Below are 25,168 nucleotides of genomic sequence, written 5' to 3' on the forward strand. Positions count from 1 at the left end.
GTTTAAAGCATGTTTATTCTCAGGTGAATATTAAGAGCTTCCGCTGTTGCATACTAAAATAAGGACAAGATTTGGAGTCCATGTTTGTATGATATTGTGTAAAAACTGCATTCAAGAAACTGAATTCGATGTAACATATTTGTATGTAAACCATTATGTAATGGTCGTGTGTAAACAGGATATTTTAGATTATCATTATTTGATAATCTACGTAAAGCTTTTTAAACCTTTATTTATGAAATAAAGGTTATGGTTTGTTTTAAAAATGAATGCAGTCTTTGAAAAACGTCTCATATAGAGGTCAAAACCTCGCAACGAAATCAATTAATATGGAACGTTTTTAATCAATAAGAACGGGACATTTCAGTTGGTATCAGAGCGTTGGTCTTAGAGAACCAGAAAATTTGCATTAGTGTGTCTTATCGAGTTTGTTAGGATGCATTAGTGAGTCTGGACTTCGACCGTGTTTTCTTTAAAAATGATTGCTTAACATTTTTGTTGGAAACTATATATTTTTAACATATGAATATTATGTGATATATTAATCTCTTAACGTGTTTGATATTATGTGATAGATGTCTACCTCTAGAACAAGTCCCATTGACTCACCTAATAATAATGAAGAGTCAAATGTAAATTGGAATGATTTGTGGACTGATTCACAAGTTCCCGAAGAGGAACCGGAAGAAGAATCGGAACCGGATGAAGAAATAGAACCGGTGGGGGAAATAATAAAACGGTTAAGTAAAAGAAAATCCTCAACCAACCGACCAAAGTTAATTATGGTCAATGGTGTTTCCGCCAAGGAAGCAAAATATTGGGAGGATTACCAATTCTCCGATGAATCGGATTCCGACGAGAATTTCGATGATGTTATAGAAATTACCCCAACTGAATTTAAAAAGGCAAAAGAAAATAATAAGGGAAAGGGCATAAAAATAGAGAAATCTAATTCCAACCCCGATGAACTTTATATGTATCGTCAACCCCCGAAGTCCTTAAGTTGTAACAATGACCCGGGAACCTCTAAACCACCAGGTTTTTCTAAACCAATGTGGACAACGACGGCTCGTATTAGGGGAACATCATATATCCCTAGAAACTTGGCAAAACGAACCAAAACCGAAGAAGAAGAAACGAGCGAGTCAGAATAAGATAGTTGTATTCGTGTGGTGTAATATATGTAATATAGTGTTCTTATGCTTTATGATATATGTAAAAATTGCTTGTATTAATAAGTATTTTTTTATGAAACTAACTCTTGTCTATTTTACAGTTTAAAAACACAAAATGGATAGACAACCCAATATTTTAAGAGACCTACCCGGAGACATGATTGATGAAATCTTGTCTAGAGTCGGCCAGAATTCTTCGGCACAACTATTTAAGGCGAGATCAGTTTGTAAGACATTCGAAGAACGTTCCAAGAATGTCTTGGTTTATAAGAGACTTTCGTTTGAAAGATGGGGGATATCACATTGGGAAACCCATAAGTTACGATGTGTTTACTTTGACGCATATATTGCGGGGAACCCAAATGCTATTTTACGCAACGGGTTAAGAAATTATTTTGACTCAATATATCCGAATATTGGACTTCGTGATTTAGAAAAAGCGGCTAACATGCAACATAAAGAAGCATGTTATGCTTACGGATTAGTAATGTTCGCTTCTCACCAAAGTGAGAACAAGAACATCGGGCTACAACTATTAAACAAAACGTTTCCACAAGTGACGGAGTCGGTAATTGGGGTAAGAAATGAGGTTTTTAGATTATTACGGGACTGTTGGACATTACGTAACCCTCGTCCCTTTGATGACGTTACAACACGCTGTCTTATCAACGGCCATAACGGTTATGTTGCACAAGACCAAGGATGGGAAGTAGTCCTAGTAAAACCAGAATGCATGACTTGTTTCTGGACGTATGAATTACGTGTCTTTATTGCCTTTGCCGAACGACTTGTGTACTAGCTAGAATTGTCTTCACAACTATCTTGTATCAAAGTTATTGTGTGCTATATTTCATGCTTTATGTAAAATAAGCGGTATTGTAAGTTTGTAAAATATTGTATAAAAGTTTGAACGCGAAATATTATTACAATCAGTTTTTCATATAGAATTGTAGTAGTTGAATTGTATATTAGCTACTAAGTATGAACTTAACGGGTAGGTACTACCCGAATTTAAACTTATAAAACGCTAATATGAAGAAAAAGCTTTTATAAATGAGTTCATATTATGCTACGAAATACTATTAACTACTCTTAATATTCTGTATGATTAACTTGTTCCATTTAACTATTTTGAAGGAAATGGCACCGACTACTCGACACACCGTGAATATGAATGAAGAGGAATTCCGTACTTTTCTAGCTTCAAACATAGCCGCAGTACAGGCTGCGCTACATACCAACAATAACCTTGGATCTAACAGTACAGGAAATCGTGTAGGATGCACCTACAAAGAATTCACTGCCTGCAAACCTTTGGAATTTGATGGAACCGAAGGACCGATCGGATTGAAACGGTGGACCGAGAAGGTTGAATCGGTGTTTGCCATAAGTAAGTGTACTGAAGAGGACAAAGTGAAGTACGCTACGCATACCTTCACAGGTTCTGCGTTAACATGGTGGAATACCTATCTAGAGCAAGTGGGACAAGATGATGCGTACGCACTACCGTGGTCAGCATTCAAGCACTTGATGAACGAGAAGTACCGTCCCAGAACCGAGGTCAATAAGCTCAAGACAGAACTTAGAGGGTTACGAACCCAAGGATTTGATATTACCACGTACGAAAGACGATTCACAGAATTGTGCCTATTGTGTCCGGGAGCATTCGAAGATGAGGAAGAGAAGATCGACGCGTTTGTGAAAGGATTACCGGAAAGAATCCAAGAAGATATAAGTTCACACGAGCCTGCCTCCATACAACAGGCATGTAGAATGGCTCACAAACTAGTGAACCAGATTGAAGAAAGAATTAAAGAACAGACTGCTGAAGAGGCCAATGTGAAGCAAGTCAAAAGAAAGTGGGAGGAAAACGGTGATAAGAATCACCAATACAACCACAACAGCAATTACAACAATAATCGCAACAATTATCCCAACAATCGCAACATCAATCGCAACTACAACAAACGGCCCAACAACAACAACAACAACAGCAACTACAACAATCATCCCAACAACAATAATAACCGCAACAACAACAACAATCAGAAGCAGCTATGCCAAAGGTGTGAAAAGAATCACTCGGGGTTCTGCACCAAATTTTGCAACAAGTGTAAAAGAAATGGTCATAGCGCGGCGAAGTGTGAGGTCTACGGACCAGGGGTTAATAGAACGAAAGGAACAAATGGTGTCGGAACGAGTAATGGCGGAGCAAGTAGTGTCGGAGCAAGTTATGCCAATGTAGTTTGTTATAAATGTGGAAAACCAGGCCACATTATTAGAAATTGCCCGAACCAGGAGAACACGAATGGACAAGGCCGTGGAAGAGTTTTCAATATTAATGCGGTAGAGGCACAGGAAGACCCGGAGCTTGTTACGGGTACGTTTCTTATTGACAATAAATCTGCTTACGTTTTATTTGATTCGGGTGCGGATAGAAGCTATATGAGTAGAGATTTTTGTGCTAAATTAAGTTGTCCATTGACGCCTTTGGATAGTAAATTTTTACTCGAATTAGCAAATGGTAAATTAATTTCAGCAGATAATATATGTCGGAATCGAGAAATTAAACTGGTTAGCGAAACATTTAAGATTGATTTGATACCAGTAGAGTTAGGGAGTTTTGATGTGATAATCGGTATGGACTGGTTGAAAGAAGTGAAAGCGGAGATCGTTTGTTACAAAAATGCAATTCGCATTATACGAGAAAAAGGAAAACCCTTAATGGTGTACGGAGAAAAGGGCAACACGAAGCTACATCTTATTAGTAATTTGAAGGCACAAAAACTAATAAGAAAAGGTTGCTATGCTGTTCTAGCACACGTCGAGAAAGTACAAACTGAAGAAAAGAGCATCAATGATGTTCCCATTGCAAAAGAATTTCCCGATGTATTTCCGAAAGAATTACCGGGATTACCCCCACATCGATCCGTTGAATTTCAAATAGATCTTGTACCAGGAGCTGCACCAATAGCTCGTGCTCCTTACAGACTCGCACCCAGCGAGATGAAAGAACTGCAAAGCCAATTACAAGAACTTTTAGAGCGTGGTTTCATTCGACCAAGCACATCACCGTGGGGTGCTCCTGTTTTGTTTGTCAAGAAGAAAGATGGTACATTCAGGTTGTGTATCGACTACCGAGAGTTGAACAAACTTACCATCAAGAACCGCTACCCACTACCGAGAATCGACGACTTATTTGATCAACTACAAGGCTCGTCTGTTTATTCAAAGATTGACTTACGTTCCGGGTATCATCAAATGCGGGTGAAAGAAGATGATATTCCAAAGACTGCTTTCAGAACACGTTACGGTCATTACGAGTTTATGGTCATGCCGTTTGGTTTAACTAATGCACCAGCTGTGTTCATGGACCTTATGAACCGAGTGTGTGGACCATACCTTGACAAGTTTGTCATTGTTTTCATTGATGACATACTTATTTACTCAAAGAATGACCAAGAACACGGTGAACATTTGAGAAAGGTGTTAGAAGTATTGAGGAAGGAAGAATTGTACGCTAAGTTTTCAAAGTGTGCATTTTGGTTGGAAGAAATTCAATTCCTCGGTCACATAGTGAACAAAGAAGGTATTAAGGTGGATCCGGCAAAGATAGAAACTGTTGAAAAGTGGGAAACCCCGAAAACTCCGAAACACATACGCCAGTTTTTAGGACTAGCTGGTTACTACAGAAGGTTCATCCAAGACTTTTCCAGAATAGCAAAACCCTTGACTGCATTAACGCATAAAGGGAAGAAATTTGAATGGAATGATGAACAAGAGAAAGCGTTTCAGTTATTGAAGAAAAAGCTAACTACGGCACCTATATTGTCATTGCCTGAAGGGAATGATGATTTTGTGATTTATTGTGATGCATCAAAGCAAGGTCTCGGTTGTGTATTAATGCAACGAACGAAGGTGATTGCTTATGCGTCTAGACAATTGAAGATTCACGAACAAAATTATACGACGCATGATTTGGAATTAGGCGCGGTTGTTTTTGCATTAAAGACTTGGAGGCACTACTTATATGGGGTCAAAAGTATTATATATACCGACCACAAAAGTCTTCAACACATATTTAATCAGAAACAACTGAATATGAGGCAGCGTAGGTGGATTGAATTATTGAATGATTATGACTTTGAGATTCGTTACCACCCGGGGAAGGCAAATGTGGTAGCCGATGCCTTGAGCAGGAAGGACAGAGAACCCATTCGAGTAAAATCTATGAATATAATGATTCATAATAACATTACTACTCAAATAAAGGAGGCGCAACAAGGAGTTTTAAAAGAGGGAAATTTAAAGGATGAAATACCCAAAGGATCGGAGAAGCATCTTAATATTCGGGAAGACGGAACTCGGTATAGGGCTGAAAGGATTTGGGTACCAAAATTTGGAGATATGAGAGAAATGGTACTTAGAGAAGCTCATAAAACCAGATACTCAATACATCCTGGAACGGGGAAGATGTACAAGGATCTCAAGAAACATTTTTGGTGGCCGGGTATGAAAGCCGATGTTGCTAAATACGTAGGAGAATGTTTGACGTGTTCTAAGGTCAAAGCTGAGCATCAGAAACCATCAGGTCTACTTCAACAACCCGAAATCCCGGAATGGAAATGGGAAAACATTACCATGGATTTCATCACTAAATTGCCAAGGACTGCAAGTGGTTTTGATACTATTTGGGTAATAGTTGATCGTCTCACCAAATCAGCACACTTCCTACCAATAAGAGAAGATGACAAGATGGAGAAGTTAGCACGACTGTATTTAAAGGAAGTCGTCTCCAGACATGGAATACCAATCTCTATTATCTCTGATAGGGATGGCAGATTTATTTCAAGATTCTGGCAGACATTACAGCAAGCATTAGGAACTCGTCTAGACATGAGTACTGCCTATCATCCACAAACTGATGGGCAGAGCGAAAGGACGATACAAACGCTTGAAGACATGCTACGAGCATGTGTTATTGATTTCGGAAACAGTTGGGATCGACATCTACCGTTAGCAGAATTTTCCTACAACAACAGCTACCATTCAAGCATTGAGATGGCGCCGTTTGAAGCACTTTATGGTAGAAAGTGCAGGTATCCGATTTGTTGGAGTGAAGTGGGGGATAGACAGATTACGGGTCCGGAGATTATACAAGAAACTACCGAGAAGATCATCCAAATTCAACAACGGTTGAAAACCGCCCAAAGTCGACAAAAGAGCTACGCTGACATTAAAAGAAAAGATATAGAATTTGAAATTGGAGAGATGGTCATGCTTAAAGTTGCACCTTGGAAAGGCGTTGTTCGATTTGGTAAACGAGGGAAATTAAATCCAAGGTATATTGGACCATTCAAGATTATTGATCGTGTCGGACCAGTAGCTTACCGACTAGAGTTACCTCAACAACTCGCGGCTGTACATAACACTTTCCACGTCTCGAATTTAAAGAAATGTTTTGCTAAAGAAGATCTCACTATTCCGTTAGATGAAATCCAAATCAACGAAAAACTTCAATTCATCGAAGAACCCGTCGAAATAATGGATCGTGAGGTTAAAAGACTTAAGCAAAACAAGATACCAATTGTTAAGGTTCGATGGAATGCTCGTAGAGGACCCGAGTTCACCTGGGAGCGTGAAGATCAGATGAAGAAGAAATACCCGCATCTATTTCCAGAAGATTCGTCAACACCTTCAACAGCTTAAAATTTCGGGACGAAATTTATTTAACGGGTAGGTACTGTAGTGACCCGAACTTTTCCATGTTTATATATATTAATTGAGATTGATATTTACATGATTAAATGTTTCCAACATGTTAAGCAATCAAACTTGTTAAGACTTGATTAATTGAAATATGTTTCATATAGACAATTGACCACCCAAGTTGACCGGTGATTCACGAACGTTAAAACTTGTAAAAACTATATGATGACATATATATGGATATATATATAGTTAACATGATACTATGATAAGTAAACATATCATTAAGTATATTAACAATGAACTACATATGTAAAAACAAGACTACTAACTTAATGATTTTTAAACGAGACATATATGTAACGATTATCGTTGTAAAGACATTTAATGTATATATATCATATTAAGAGATATTCATACATGATAATATCATGATAATATAATAATTTAAAATCTCATTTGATATTATAAACATTGGGTTAACAACATTTAACAAGATCGTTAACCTAAAGGTTTCAAAACAACACTTACATGTAACGACTAACGATGACTTAACGACTCAGTTAAAATGTATATACATGTAGTGTTTTAATATGTATTTATACACTTTTGAAAGACTTCAATACACTTATCAAAATACTTCTACTTAACAAAAATGCTTACAATTACATCCTCGTTCAGTTTCATCAACAATTCTACTCGTATGCACCCGTATTCGTACTCGTACAATACACAGCTTTTAGATGTATGTACTATTGGTATATACACTCCAATGATCAGCTCTTAGCAGCCCATGTGAGTCACCTAACACATGTGGGAACCATCATTTGGCAACTAGCATGAAATATCTCATAAAATTACAAAAATATGAGTAATCATTCATGACTTATTTACATGAAAACAAAATTACATATCCTTTATATCTAATCCATACACCAACGACCAAAAACACCTACAAACACTTTCATTCTTCAATTTTCTTCATCTAATTGATCTCTCTCAAGTTCTATCTTCAAGTTCTAAGTGTTCTTCATAAATTCCAAAAGTTCTAGTTTCATAAAATCAAGAATACTTTCAAGTTTGCTAGCTCACTTCCAATCTTGTAAGGTGATCATCCAACCTCAAGAAATCTTTGTTTCTTACAGTAGGTTATCATTCTAATACAAGGTAATAATCATATTCAAACTTTGGTTCAATTTCTATAACTATAACAATCTTATTTCAAGTGATGATCTTACTTGAACTTGTTTTCGTATCATGATTCTGCTTCAAGAACTTCGAGCCATCCAAGGATCCATTGAAGCTAGATCCATTTTTCTCTTTTCCAGTAGGTTTATCCAAGGAACTTAAGGTAGTAATGATGTTCATAACATCATTCGATTCATACATATAAAGCTATCTTATTCGAAGGTTTAAACTTGTAATCACTAGAACATAGTTTAGTTAATTCTAAACTTGTTCGCAAATAAAAGTTAATCCTTCTAACTTGACTTTTAAAATCAACTAAACACATGTTATATATCTATATGATATGCTAACTTAATGATTTAAAACCTGGAAACACGAAAAACACCGTAAAACCGGATTTACGCCGTCGTAGTAACACCGCGGGCTGTTTTGGGTTAGTTAATTAAAAACTATGATAAACTTTGATTTAAAAGTTGTTATTCTGAGAAAATGATTTTTATTATGAACATGAAACTATATCCAAAAATTATGGTTAAACTCAAAGTGGAAGTATGTTTTCTAAAATGGTCATCTAGACGTCGTTCTTTCGACTGAAATGACTACCTTTACAAAAACGACTTGTAACTTATTTTTCCGACTATAAACCTATACTTTTCTGTTTAGATTCATAAAATAGAGTTCAATATGAAACCATAGCAATTTGATTCACTCAAAACGGATTTAAAATGAAGAAGTTATGGGTAAAACAAGATTGGATAATTTTTCTCATTTTAGCTACGTGAAAATTGGTAACAAATCTATTCCAACCATAACTTAATCAACTTGTATTGTATATTATGTAATCTTGAGATACCATAGACACGTATACAATGTTTCGACCTATCATGTCGACACATCTATATATATTTCGGAACAACCATAGACACTCTATATGTGAATGTTGGAGTTAGCTATACAGGGTTGAGGTTGATTCCAAAATATATATAGTTTGAGTTGTGATCAATACTGAGATACGTATACACTGGGTCGTGGATTGATTCAAGATAATATTTATCGATTTATTTCTGTACATCTAACTGTGGACAACTAGTTGTAGGTTACTAACGAGGACAGCTGACTTAATAAACTTAAAACATCAAAATATATTAAAAGTGTTGTAAATATATTTTTGAACATACTTTGATATATATGTATATATTGTTATAGGTTCGTGAATCAACCAGTGGCCAAGTCTTACTTCCCGACGAAGTAAAAATCTGTGAAAGTGAGTTATAGTCCCACTTTTAAAATCTAATATTTTTGGGATGAGAATACATGCAGGTTTTATAAATGATTTACAAAATAGACACAAGTACGTGAAACTACATTCTATGGTTGAATTATCGAAATCGAATATGCCCCTTTTTATTAAGTCTGGTAATCTAAGAATTAGGGAACAGACACCCTAATTGACGCGAATCCTAAAGATAGATCTATTGGGCCTAACAAACCCCATCCAAAGTACCGGATGCTTTAGTACTTCGAAATTTATATCATATCCGAAGGGTGTCCCGGAATGATGGGGATATTCTTATATATGCATCTTGTTATTGTCGGTTACCAGGTGTTCACCATATGAATGATTTTTATCTCTATGTATGGGATGTGTATTGAAATATGAAATCTTGTGGTCTATTGTTACGATTTGATATATATAGGTTAAACCTATAACTCACCAACATTTTTGTTGACGTTTAAAGCATGTTTATTCTCAGGTGAATATTAAGAGCTTCCGCTGTTGCATACTAAAATAAGGACAAGATTTGGAGTCCATGTTTGTATGATATTGTGTAAAAACTGCATTCAAGAAACTGAATTCGATGTAACATATTTATATTGTAAACCATTATGTAATGGTCGTGTGTAAACAGGATATTTTAGATTATCATTATTTGATAATCTACGTAAAGCTTTTTAAACCTTTATTTATGAAATAAAGGTTATGGTTTGTTTTAAAAATGAATGCAGTCTTTGAAAAACGTCTCATATAGAGGTCAAAACCTCGCAACGAAATCAATTAATATGGAACGTTTTTAATCAATAAGAACGGGACATTTCAGTTTACTTATCCTTTGTCATGTTTAAACATAGTGTATCAATATCTGTGACGACCCGGAAATTTCCGACCAAATTTAAACTTAACCTTTATATGTTTCCGACACGATAAGCAGAATTTGTAATGTTGAATCTCAAAAAGTTTGGAACTACATTCATGTAATCAATTACCCTTTGACCGTGTTCGACGATTCACGAACAATTATGTGTATATAGATATGTATATATAATAAATAATATTAACTGAAAACATTAACAAAGTATTAGATATATGATACTTTACATGAACGTATTTGTTTCGATATATTTATCGACAGAATTAAGAGATAATATCAAATGATTGAATTATAAGATACATTATGATATGATTACGGGCCAATGTTATGAGGTCCACTGTGATTTAAGAAATCTATTCTTTTTGACAATATTCGGAAAATAGTAAAGTGATTTATAAGTAAGAACAAATGTGTCAATTAACGGGAACTAGACAAGGGTTAGTGGAAATTCCTGTTTAATTTTCAAGGCATGTTTTATAATATTTTTCTCGTGACCTTAATAAGATAACTATGTTAACCTTCATTTTATATGAAAGTAAGAACGTGGAGTGTAAATAACTTAGATGTTGGATATCGATAAGTTAAGTAACTCGATATTTTTCATTAAGATGATTTCATATGTTTATTTAACCTGTGGACTTTATCTCATGCTTCACCAACAGACTGTAATTTAAAAACTTGAAACCTATTATGAATATATATAATTCTACTTTTCTAAAATGTTTTATGATATAACGATTTAAATTAATATTAAATATATTTATACGCTTATTATACGACATAGTTTTATACTTTTACTATACTTTAACTTTACCTTTACTTTACTTTTTACTTTACTTTAACTTTAATAATTCATACTTTAATAATTCACTTTAATAATTCATACTTTAATAATTCACTTTAATAATTCACTTTAATAATTCATACTTTAATAATTCACTTTAATAATTCATACTTTAATAATTCACTTTAATAATTCAAAATCTATTATAAATAGAATTCAATAGGTTTCATTATTTCATAGAAACTTAAAAATATATTTCTCTAAACTCTCTCAATCGAATTACATATATATAATTACTTAGTATTATTTTAAGATATTATTAGTATACATAAAATACTACGACGGAGTTATATTTAGACGATTTCAAAATAAGTTTTCAAACGGGATAGAGCTAAGGAAATTATGGTTTATAGCTATGGAGGTTATGGGTTTTGTTCGAGGGTATTGCTCGTGAGGTCAACCTAACGTTTATCATTTTCGTTGCGTCTACGTACTTTTCTGCAATATTGAATCACAATATTGATACGTGAGCATTCATATCTTATCTTTTATATATTAATAGTGTATCCCTGACTAGTGCTCGAGTATATATGATTATGCATGTTTGTATGCTTAGTTTCGTCGTTAAATAGTTTATGATAAATCACGAATTTGATACATATGCTACTGAGATAAGGTATATGATATGCATTTTGTTGAAAAGCTAAAGAAAAATTAATAACTTTTTATTTAGAAATCGTGTGGGTTCGATGAACGGATTAAAAGATATGGTCAACTGAATTATCATTAATTTTAATATTATTATTAAAACGATTATTATAATTGTTATCAGTTGATGTTATTACTAAAATTATCTTTATTACTAAAAATTAATATTTTTATTGAAACTATCATTTTATTATTTTTATCATTATTATTATTATCAATATTATTTTATCAAATAAATATGCGTACAAAGATATTTTTACCACACGTAATATAATTACATTAATAATACATACCACTATATTTTTATGATATTAAGTGAATTTTATAAATTTTATTACTTGAGATATATAAAAGTATATTTTTATCATATATGAATTTTAATATAAATTTTTATCTATTAATAAATGACTTGTATTATTTAGTATAATAAGATCTGATAAATATATTTAAATATATAAAACGACTATACATAAGTTATATAATAAACATGTATAGATTTTGGAAGTCATTTTGGGTCAAGTTGACTTTTGTTGATTTTTGCATGTCGGTCTCGAGCATTAGGATTGTGATACACTACGACTTGACCTAAATTTTTAGACAGATATTGACCAACATATAAATATATATACTTAATATAGGTTCGTGAATCCGAGACAAACCATGCACTTGTTCAGTGCCGTCATATACATAATTGCTACGAAATACAGTATTGTGAGTTTCATTACTCCCTTTTTATATATATTTTTGGGCTGAGAATACATGCATTGTCTTATAACTGTTTTACGAAATGGACACAAGTACTAAAAACATATTCTACGATGAGTTGTACCACCTTGCATATTTTTCCTTAATAGCTTGGTAACTACCATTTACATGCGGTATTGTAAACGTGAATCCTGTTGATAGATCTATCGGGCCTGACAACCCCAACCGGACTGGACGACCAGTATTCAACGGTTGCACAGTACTTCGTTTCAGTGACTACACTTGGTACAGTGTAGTGAGATTTCATAATAAAGGGAATATGCGATGTTTATTAAATGTTAAGTATGGTTACCAAGTGCTCAACCACTTAGAATATTTTTATTAAAACGTTTATGTATATGAAATCTTGTGGTCTATTACTATTACGGAAATGATTGATTATGATAAACTAATGAACTCACCAACCTTTTGGTTGACACTTTAAAGCATGTTTATTCTCAGGTATTAAAGAAATCGTGCATTAGCTCATTTTAAGGATATTACTTGGAGTCATTCATGACATACTTTGAAAGACGTTTCATTCGAGTAGTTGAGTTCATCAAGATTAATATTAAGTCAATTATAGTTGGATTTAATATGAAATGGTATGCATGCCGTCAATTTTTGATGTAAAGAAAGTTTGTCTTTTAAAAACGAATGCAATGTTTGTAAAACGTATCATATAGAGGTCAAATACCTCGCGATGTAATCAACTATTGTGAATCGTTTATAATGTATATGAACGGGTCCTTTCAGTTGGTATCAGAGCGATGGTCTTAGCGAACCAGGTCTTGCATTAGTGTGTCTAATTGATAGTTGTTAAGATGCATTAGTGAGTCTGGACTTCGACCGTGTCTGCATGTAAAAAAGCTTGCTTATCAATTCTAGTCGGAAATCATCTACTTATCATCCTTAGGAAATTACCTGCTTATCATCTTAAGTCTAGACGCGTTTTCCTGCATTTATTGCATAATAGTGTATAGACAAATTCTTATCTTAGCACATCTATTACTGTAAACTTTGCCTGACATATTCTGTAAATTCTTCCGTAATCTATGAAATCTTTTGATCTATATATATAGATATTCTATGTAGTTAGAATACCACCCGATAACCGAAAATCATTTCATACCGAAAAACCCTTTACTCAATAGTACGAAATGGAACTCGTCACTAGTTCAAGTTCTTCGGAACCCGACAGCTATCCTGACATGGATTTTCACTCAAGCTCCGAAAGCAGTGTGACTGGAATGGATCAACCAATCAGCCATCATCTATTCTGGATGAATTGGGGATGAGTTCGTAGCCTCCTTAATTATTGAAGACAAGAATAAGGCGATCCTTTCCATCCACCACATTGCCCTCTTGGCGAAGAACCTGAAGCACTTACCGGCGAACCTGTCCGAAACACCATTTTCTCTCTCATTTCCAGAATATCTCGTCACGATTATATACTACACCAAATTCTAGATCTTATTTATCCGCTCGTCCAAACCGACAATCACCCCGGTGTAATAGAAGAAGTCAACGAGCTTCGCGCTCGGGTAGTGGCTTTGGAGAATATGGTGCAAAGGTTACAAACACCAGCAGCAGCACCAGCAACATAACCAGTACCACCATCAACAACATCAATAGTACCATTACCACCACCAACAACAACCGCATCGCAAACCTCAACTTCACAATCTGTTCCATGAGCATCGATGTCATACGCCCTGTTGATACTAAGGAATACCACAATGATGAAGTATTGATTCATAACTTCATTGGGAAAACATTCTACGACGATTATGTAATTTCTAATGTTTAGAAATTATCTATCCTAGCCTTAACCATAAATCAAATGAGTTTAATTTAATATTAACTCATTAAATCTATATTACATCTGAAGAAATATACACATATATTTCCATAAAGACTGTAATAAAATTCTTTTGTACAAAATATTAATTGTGACATTTTTTTAACGGGTAGGTAATGCCCGAGAGATATATAAATTCACAATTAATTTGTTACATTCTTCGAATCTGATTCAGCAAATCATCCATTATACTCCCTACTTCCACAACAATATACATTCTTTTATAGAAATCAAAACAACCATACTCATTCAAAAATCTAATTACATATTCTGATTTTGAAATCGCCGAATTCAATTCAAGATATAACCGGTATCATCACTCTTAGATTCTTACATCTTTCAAAGCTATACTTTGACTTCAAAACTGTGTTAGAACATCGTATGTATATTAACCATTATAATCTGTGTTCAAGCCCTTCGAAATACCTGAAGACACTTCAAATAATGAACAATCGAGATGATGATCCAACCACATGTTATCCACAGTTACGTACCTGAAAAACTCTTGAAACCAAAGTCATAATTTAACATGTATCCATGTCAGACCTTTTGGCATTTACTAGCTAAAATAACTTTTCAATCCCTTCTAAAAATAGATGGTTTTGTCACAGCTCCAGCAAACCAACTTCAATTGTTCATTCGAATAAGCCTTATTATAATGATTACCCCTTCATCATTATTACCGGGGAACCTTTCATATCTCGCCACATTAGCAGTAAACTTATTAACAACTTTATTGATCTCTGACTTTTCGAAAAATCTTTATATTTATCAAAACCCCATCATTTACTCATCTGCATCTTGTAACGAGAATTGCCATACGAATCATTGGAAATTAGCAATCAGTATTTTGAAATCTCATAGCATGTCTACGCCAACAATTATATGTGTCTATCTTCTGGACTTATATACTCTGAATGTGAAGTTTCTGAAAAATACTTCTCGAAATGCTGATGAAGCAGCAAAAACTATAAACGACCTTAACAGTAAAAAGTTTGATGATAAAGAGTAGTGTGTTGGCAAAGCTCAGAAAAAGAGAAGATTTGGCACTGAAAAATATGGATTGAGAAAACCATGAAGAAGGCTGTGGATAAATCACAAGGACGAAATCTACCTTCAAAGAATCCAAATGATTCCGTGTCTGCTGAAGTCATTATCGAATACCTTGCTCCTGACTCTAAACCCTTACGGACAATATTCTTCATCATCCTCTGATATTAGAAATTCTAAGATATCATCGTATCTTTCATTATAAATATCCTCCATATTTCTGAAGATATTTCCATAATTATTCTTATCTGAAATCATTTACCTCTTCGTGCTGTCTGTATTACATCATAAAAGAAACTATTTTAGTTTCTAAATTCTGAAACTTTCGAATTTAAAATAGGAATATTTTTGAAGTAGTGTTGGGAACTGAAGCATGAACTAGTATAATATAATGACACTTGATCAACGTGATTATATTACAGTAAGTCATGCTGAGTTTCTAAATGGAACGTGATGATTCACAGATCATAACGTCATCATGTGCTATGTTACACGACTCTTGTATTCTCTTTAACCTCTAAAATATCAAGAAAATATTTCTTGATGATTCGGCCTTTTCTGAGGTATTCTAGTAATTTGACAAGTCAAGATCGTGCCATTACAATTTCCTTCTTAGAACATTAAAAATGTTCATTCCGAAATTCATATATGCGAATTCTGGACCATTACAAGCGGTGCTTAATCGCAAGAAGAAGAAACGAAAGGACAAAACTCCGAAATAGAAATTGGGGTATAAATCGCAGCAAATAAAAGAGAGCATTAATTGGGAATGACAATGATTATAGAAGACAGAAGCAGGGACATCGAAATATAAGGGAAGATATAAAACCCAACAACAACCCAGAAACTATAAACCGTATATATCGGTGCATATAGCAATATAAAGACACGGGAGAACTAAAAACACTATAAAACCAAGAGTATAGTAGAAGTAAATAGATTCTTCCGGAGGTAGATGAAAAAGAAGAACGACAGATATGAAAGTGAGGAGTATATCGAGAATCAGCACTGGATGAAGCATATTGACGAATAATTTTAAAGTAAGAATTGAGGGAGAAAGAAAAGAAGGTGTGAATTAAAAGGAAATGAAGGAGGTGGATTTATAGTGAAATATCCGACAGAAAAATCGAGATGAATCATCGCATTAAATTGAAGAGGATCATAATTTCCTTAAATCTCGAAGAAACAGATCTTATAGATTTCCAAGATTTTTTTTTTTTGAATCCCTTGAATTCCGGAATTCAACCATGACTACGTCAAAAATTATGACGAAACTTAATTTCCTCATTCCACTATTTTGTGATAGCTTCACTCATACGCTTCGAGTAATCGGATCATTTTATCCATATTACTCTATGGTAATAAAATCTTATCTATCAACACATATCCGTCATGAAAACATTTTTATGGTTAGCCATGACGACCTCGATCAAATTTCGGGACGAAATTTCTTTAACGGGTAGGTACTGTGACGACCCGAAAATTTCCGACCAAATTTAAACTTAACCTTTATATGTTTCTGACACGATAAGCAGAATTTGTAATGTTGAATCTCAAAAAGTTTGGAACTACATTCATGTAATCAATTACCCTTTGACCGTGTTCGACGATTCACGAACAATTATGTGTATATAGATATGTATATATAATATATAATATTAATTGAAAACATTAACAAAGTATTAGATATATGATACTTTACATGAACGTATTTGTTTCGATATATTTATCGACAGAATTAAAAGATAATATCAAATGATTAAATTATCAGATACATTTTGATATGATTACGGGCCAATGTTATGAGGTCCACTGTGATTTAAGAAATCTATTCTTTTTGACAATATTCGGAAAATGGTAAAGTGATTTATAAGTAAGAACAAATGTGTCAATTAACGGGAACTAGACAAGGGTTAGTGGAAATTCCTGTTTAATTTTCAAGGCATGTTTTATAATATTTTCCTCGTGACCTTGATAAGATAACTATGTTAACCTTCATTTTATATGAAAGTAAGAACGTGGAGTGTAAATAACTTAGATGTTGGATATCGACAAGTTAAGTAACTCGACATTTTTTATTAAGATGATTTCATATGTTTATTTAACCTGTGGACTTTATCCCATGCTTCACCAACAGACTGTAATTAAAAACTTGAAACCTATTATGAATATATATAATTCTACTTTTCTAAAATGTTTTATGATATAACGATTTAAATTAATATTAAATATATTTATACGCGTATTATACGTACATAGTTTTATACTTTTACTATACATTAACTTTACCTTTACTTTACTTTTACTTTACTTTAACTTTAATAATTCATACTTTAATAATTCACTTTATTAATTCACTTTAATAATTCACTCTAATAATTCATACTTTAATAATTCACTTTAATAATTCATACTTTAATAATTCACTTTAATATTTCATACTTTAATAATTCACTTTAATAATTCATATTTTAATAATTCACTTTAATAATTCAAAAATCTATTATAAATAGAATTCAATAGGTTTCATTATTTCATAGAAACTTGAAAATATATTTCTCTAAACTCTCTCAATCGAATTACATATATATATTTACTTAGTATTATTTCAAGATATTATTAGTATACATAAAATACTACGACGGAGTTATATTCAGATGATTTCAAAATAAGTTTTCAAACGGGATAGAGCTAAGGAATTATGGGTTATAGCTATGGAGGTTATGGGTATTGTTCGAGGGTATTGCTCGTGAGGTCAACCTAACGTTTATCATTTTCGTTGCGTCTACGTACTTTCCTGCAATATTGAATCACAATTTTGATACGTGAGCATTCATATCTTATCTTTTATATATTAATAGTGTATCCCTGACTAGTGCTCGAGTATATATGATTATGCGTGTTTGTATGCTTAGTTTCGTCGTTAAATAGTTTATGATAAATCACGAATTTGATACATATGCTACTGAGATAAGGTATATGATATGCATTTCGTTGAAAAGCTAAAGAAAAATTAATAACTTTTCATTTAGAAATCGTGTGGGTTCGATGAACGGATTAAAAGATATGGTCATCTGAATTATCATTAATTTTAATATTATTATTAAAACGATTATTATAATTGTTATCAGTTGATGTTATTACTAAAATTATCTTTATTACTAAAAATTAATATTTTTATTGAAACTATCATTTTATTATTTTTATCATTATTATTATTATCAATGTTATTTTATCAAAGAAATATGCGTACAAAGATATTTTTACCACACGTAATATAATTACATTAATAATACATACCACTATATTTTTATGATATTAAGTGAATTTTATAAATTTTATTACTTGAGATATATAAAAGTATATTTTTATCATATATGAATTTTAATATAAATTTTTATTTATTAATAAATGACTTGTATTATTTAGTATAATAAGATCTGATAAATATATTTAAATATATAAAATGACTATATATAAGTTATATAATAAACATGTATAGATTTTGGAAGTCATTTTGGGTCAAGTTGACTTTTGTTGATTTTTGCATGTCGGTCTCGAGCATTAGGATTGTGATACACTACGACTTGACCTAAATTGTTAGACAGATATTGACCAACATATAAATATATATACTTAATATAGGTTCGTGAATCCGAGAGAAACCCTGCACTTGTTCAGGGCCGTCATATACATAATTGCTACGAAATACAGTATTGTGAGTTTCATTACTTCCTTTTTATATATATTTTTGGGCTGAGAATACATGCACTGTCTTATAACTGTTTTACGAAATGGACACAAGTACTAAAAATATATTCTACGTTGAGTTGTACCACTTTGCATATTTTTCCCTAATAGCTTGGTAACTACCATTTACATGCGGTATTGTAAACGCGAATCCTGTTGATAGATCTATCGGGCCTGACAACTCCAACCGGACTGGACGACCAGTATTCAATGGTCGCACAATACTTCGTTTTAGTGACTACACTTGGTACAGTGTAGTGAGATTTCATAATAAAGGGAATATGCGACGTTGATTAAATGTTAAGTATGGTTACCAAGTGCTCAACCACTTAGAATATTTTTATTAAAACGTTTATGTATATGAAATCTTGTGGTCTATTACTATTACGGAAATGATTGATTATGATAAACTAATGAACTCACCAACCTTTTGGTTGACACTTTAAAGCATGTTTATTCTCAGGTATTAAAGAAATCTTCCGCTGTGCATTAGCTCATTTTAAGGATATTACTTGGAGTCATTCATGACATACTTTGAAAGACGTTGCATTCGAGTCGTTGAGTTCATCAAGATTAATATTAAGTCAATTATAGTTGGATGTAATATGAAATGGTATGCATGCCGTCAATTTTTGATGTAAAGAAAGTTTGTCTTTTAAAAACGAATGCAATGTTTGTAAAACGTATCGTATAGAGGTCAAATACCTCGCGATGTAATCAACAATTGTGAATCGTTTATAATGTATATGAACGGGTCCTTTTAGTATCTTAATATGATTCATATGTATTTAGTAAGACGTTGTTATAATGATAATCGTTATATATATCGTTTCTAGTTTCTTAATTCAATAAACTCAATTTTATGTATATAACTCATTATTAAAATACCTAATGAGATACTTACTTATCATAATATCATGTTAACTATATATATAATCATATATATGTCATCATATAGTTTTTACAAGTTTTAACGTTCGTGAATCACCGGTCAACTTGGGTGGTCAATTGTCTATATGAAACCTATTTCAATTAATCAAGTCTTAACAAGTTTGATTGCTTAACATGTTAGAAACACTTAATCATGTAAATAACAATTTCATTTAATATATATAAACATGGAAAAGTTAGGGTCACTACAGTTTATGCTTGTTTGAATACTGACGTCAAGGTTGTAAAACTTGCTACTCGAGAAGTACTCGGTCGGGACTTTGGAGGGAGTAATCGGTAACTCGGAATTAATTGGGGATTAATCGGATTAGAAATTTGATACATTCAAGAAATAAATGTTAAATATAGAAAAACAACTATAAATACAACCATAAATTTTAACATAATTGTATAGAAACATAAACATAATCTTTCATTTGTTCAAAAACTCTTAAAATTCTAGTTAAATTCATATTAAAATGTTGCACCAATTTTGGCCGACTAAATTTGGCTTTGACAACAAATCTGATTTTGACCCATCAACCGAGATTGACCAAGTAATTAATCGGATTTTGGAAGATTGGTTCGGCCTGTTCTTAAAAATTAGTACTCGAGAGTAATCAGGAGTAATGGGGTGGTTTACAACAGTAATTTTACTGTTTAGTTGGTGTCTTTATGTTTTCGGGATCCAGATGGATTGCAAGTTCTTTCTTTAGTTAATTGATATGTTTCACTATTAAATTAAGTTTCTAACTGCAAAGATACCATTTTTCTTTTAGAGCTTGCACTAAGTAAATTTGCAATATGTCCATTAATTTTTTCTAACGACGATTAGGAGTCAGTGAATCCACTAAAGTAATTTACATTTTTTCGCAGTCAACGAGAAAAAATTGCCATGAAGAGTACTACACCGTAGATCCCAACAATACATTGTGCATACAAGATCTTGATGTAGTAGTGTAAGACCCAAATATTTATTGTACATAGAGTATAAATGGCGTACATAAAATGTATGAAGCATGGCATAAATTAAAAAGCTCAAAAACTGTTCAGACCATTGTGCGCGCCGCACACCATTAGGTGAGCGCACCGCGCACCCTGCCAGCGACAGAATTCTGCTTTTTCTATTTTAAGTTAAATGAAGGGCATTTTGGTCATTTCACTTGGGGTCGGTTTGGAGCCTACAAAGCTGATCCATTGATCATCTTATCCTTATTTCCACACCACAAACACTCTCATCTTCAAACCCTAGAGAGCGAAGAGTTTTAGAGAGAGGAAACTCCATTTGGAGAAGAAGGAGTTGGATTCTCACCAAAGCTCGGGTTTTAAAATTGTTCATCTCGTTCAAGGCTACTTTGTGGTAGTATTGGTAAGTTCAAACTCCGAATTTCATTTGTTAGATTTGATATTCAAGTTAGGGTTTTAGTTTGATTAGTTGTGAAACCCTTTTAGATGATGAAGTGGGTTTATGGTGACTAGTTATTGTGTTCACTTGGCGGGTTTTAGTTTGGTTAACGTTTTGGCCATGATTAGGCTTTGATAATGGGTATAATCACTAGTGTTAGTGATTATGGAAGTGTTGGAACTCATTTGGGGGTATTTGGTTGACTAATTTTGAAATGGGTCAAAATTAGAGTTTAGGTGTCAATTTGGGCAAGATTGGTGTTAAACACTTATGATTGGGTTTAATTGGTGTATTAGGACCATTCTCACTTGTGTTAGTGATTATTGGTTAGTTTGGGCGCGGTTTGTGCTTGGAAGTGCATTTGGGTCGAATTTGCACTAATTGTCAATATGGGTTGGTTTGTAATCCACCATAATTGTGTTATTTGTTATGTGGTAATGGATTAGGTACGTTTCCATTGGCGTTTGCGGATTTTGGTTTGGCATCCATCAAGACTTCAGGGTGAGTTTTAATATCCTATGTGCATATGTATGTGTAGGATGGGTGCGGGTCAGGTGAAGTGGTTCTCGGTTATAGAGCTCACTTCACATATAGGTGGATTTGATGGACTTGTGTATAGGTCCAATTGGCACGGTTGTGCGTTTTGGTTGACCACCTTTGGCGAGGTGCACACTTTGTGTGTACGTTATCACATGTGCTTGTGATGTGGATTATATAACCCCAATGGCGAAGGGTTGGTATTGAGTTGAGATTGGATAACCCCGATGATGTGGATTTGTATAATCCCGGGAAGGGTTTTGATGTGAGAAGTGAATCACGTGTGGATGCGGATTCACGATGACGCGTGTAGTTCGGTCATCTTAAAGAGGTAGTGATCTCGTGTGGATGCGGATTTACTAAGGCTCGTGTAGTTCGGCCAACATCGATGTTGTTGTGATATTGAAGATAGTAGTCTCGTGTGGATGCGAATTTACGAAGGCTCGTGTAGTTCGGCCAATCTTCATTGTGGTATTTTGGTAATTGACTTTCGGTATTGGGTTAAGGGGTTAACCTTGGGTGGTTTACGCTTTGTTGTATGTATATTGATGTATTGTTGTGATGTAGCTAACCCTCTGGGTGTAGCTTATTGGCGTTATACACATCGTCGTTGGTGTACTTATATTGTTGATGTTATTAGCTTGTTGTATAGTGATCGTACGGTATGCTTAGATTAGCTTGCCTTTATGCTTGGATGCTCCGGTATGTGCTATTTGATTATTATTGTGTGGCGTGTCCATTTTATGCATATATATGTATGTAGTATATTTTCACTCACTAAGCGTTATCTTACCCTCTCGTTGTTTACATTTTTATAGATTTGCATGGAGGCGGTGGCTCGGGTAAGCGTGAGGACTAGTGGACTTGTGTAGTTTGCTTTAGAAGACTTGCTTTTGGATTGATTAGGATTGGGTAGCGTATCCCCAATCGCCATGCTCAGTCTTTATATTGTGTTTAAATCATGTGGTCGAAACTTGTGTTTTGTACTTAAAGGGTAATTTGGGCATATGTGGGCCCGGTGTCGTAAAATTCGCTTTATTAATGGAACGTGTTAGTTTTACTTAATATAATATGTTGTGAAAAGCGTTTCGTCTAAAAGTGTCGGGAAGTGGGAGGTCTTTAACGAAAAATTGGAAAATCCGGATAGCGGGCTGTCAGGCATTGTGCGCGCCGCGCACCCCTCTATTGTAAAAAAAAAAAAAAAAAAACTTTGTGTAATCGGTTGGATAACAGGTTGGGTCGTTACAAGTGGTATCAGAGCATGGTCTAAGGGATTTAGGTGACTTGAGATAGGTGCCTAGACTTAGACTTTTGTGTGTGCTTATTTGTTGCGGGACTTGTAGGATTACGGGTCGGAATGAGAATTTGGTTAGTGCCTTAATTTGTAGGTGGACTAACGGTTATGTTAATATGCGGATATTATTATTATACTTTTACGTTGTGATTGTACTTATGTTTGCGTTGCGAATAACATCGAGCAAGATAGTCGTTGTACTAACGAGTTGATACGGCGTGTGTGCATAATAAGGACTTGCAAACCTTATTACGGGTGCAAATCGTGTCTAACAAGTGATGTAGCACGAGAGTTTAGCAAGATGGGGCGGTGTTGTGCGTGTGGTTTTATACATTCGTGGACTAATCGTTTTGCATTCTTTAGAATGACGACGTGAAACGAGATCGAGACGGATGACGTTGAGTTTAACGCTAGAGTTGCGGCCGCCGTTGCGGAGCAAATGGGTGCGTTTCGAGAAGAAATGGATAGGAAGTATTCCGAATCTCGGAGTAGTAGTGAAATGGAGCGTGGTCATAAGAACTTCATGAGGACTAAACCTCCGATGTATGACGGGAAACCGGATCCTTTGGTTAGTACAACATGGATCTCGGATGTCGAAGGGTGTTTTCGTACTATTGATTGCCCTCCCGAGAAGAGGACAAGACTCGCTACTAGTTTGTTGCGGGGTAGGGCGAAGGATTGGTTGGATGATAAGATTGATCTTGTCGGTGGTGAACCGTTTATGGCGTTATCGTGGGACGAATTTAAGAAGGAATTCTTCGAGGAGTTCCGGACTGGAGCCGACTTGTCGGATTTGCGTAATGAGTTGCGAAATTTGCAACAGAGTACTATAGATTTAAACGATATTGAGTGGGTACAATGCAATCTAACGATGCTTTTTAGATATGATAAAGTATTTGACATATATACACACAATGTTGCCAATTCTGCTGGTGGCTCTGTTGGCTATCATCGACGCCTTGCTGATAAAGATTATCGAGCACTTATATATAGGTAATAAAGCGCTTGATCACTTTTTTCGTAACTGTAAATAATATTAACTTTGTTGTGCTCATGATAGCCAAACAGGAAAAAATCACTACTTTTTGTCTATTTCTTGTCCTTTTTGAACAGTGGAGATCATGACTTAGTTGTCCCATATTTGAGTACGTTGAGTTGGATTAAATCGCTAGATTTAACAATCGTAGATAACTGGAGACCATGGTTTGTCGACAACCAAGTAGCCGGGTTAGTTTTGTTGTCATTTGAAGCAATTATTATGACCCAAGAAAATTTGAAAAAATTTGGGTATGTTTTGACACAATGCTGCTAAATTGTTCCTTGCAGATACAGAGTGAAATACGTTAACAACGAATACAACTTGACATTTGCTACCGTAAAGGTAAGGAATCTATGGTGTCACTAATTTATTTTGAAAAAACTTCTAATTTTCATGATTATGATTATGGTTATGATTATGATGGTTTACATTTTGTTTTTATAAAAGGGAGGAGGTCACACAGCTCCAGAGTACAAACATAAAGAAAGTTTGAGTATGCTTATAAGATGGATTGCCAACGATACGTTCTAAGACCAAATATCGAGTTTTGTTGTTGTTGTATGTACTATGTATTCGTTCTTACTTTTGTAGTTTGTGCAATTCATTTTATGATTGTTACGTTGATATACAATCATAGAAATCTTATCAACTGAATAAAGAGAAAGGAAGGTTCAGTCTACTCTAAATTTAGTTATTATAACTACTTGTGCTTTGCTCAAGTGGCCATCAGGATTCCTAGTGGAGATATAGGTCTCGAGTTCAAACAATGACAGTATCCTCTTGAGCCTAATTATTGTTACTCTACAATTTTTGACTCAAATAAACTAAATAAACAAAAAGCTAA

At 34.0% G+C, this 25,168-nt stretch overlaps 1 pseudogene; it reads left to right on the forward strand.

Annotated features, from left to right (window-relative positions):
• LOC139871149 (serine carboxypeptidase-like 18) overlaps positions 1 to 24,855 on the forward strand; it is a 101,976-nt pseudogene extending 77,121 nt beyond the window's left edge.
• The last annotated feature ends 313 nt before the right edge of the window (positions 24,856 to 25,168 follow it).

This window comes from Rutidosis leptorrhynchoides, chromosome 10, assembly GCF_046630445.1.
Source record: "Rutidosis leptorrhynchoides isolate AG116_Rl617_1_P2 chromosome 10, CSIRO_AGI_Rlap_v1, whole genome shotgun sequence".
Lineage (NCBI taxonomy): Eukaryota > Viridiplantae > Streptophyta > Magnoliopsida > Asterales > Asteraceae > Rutidosis > Rutidosis leptorrhynchoides.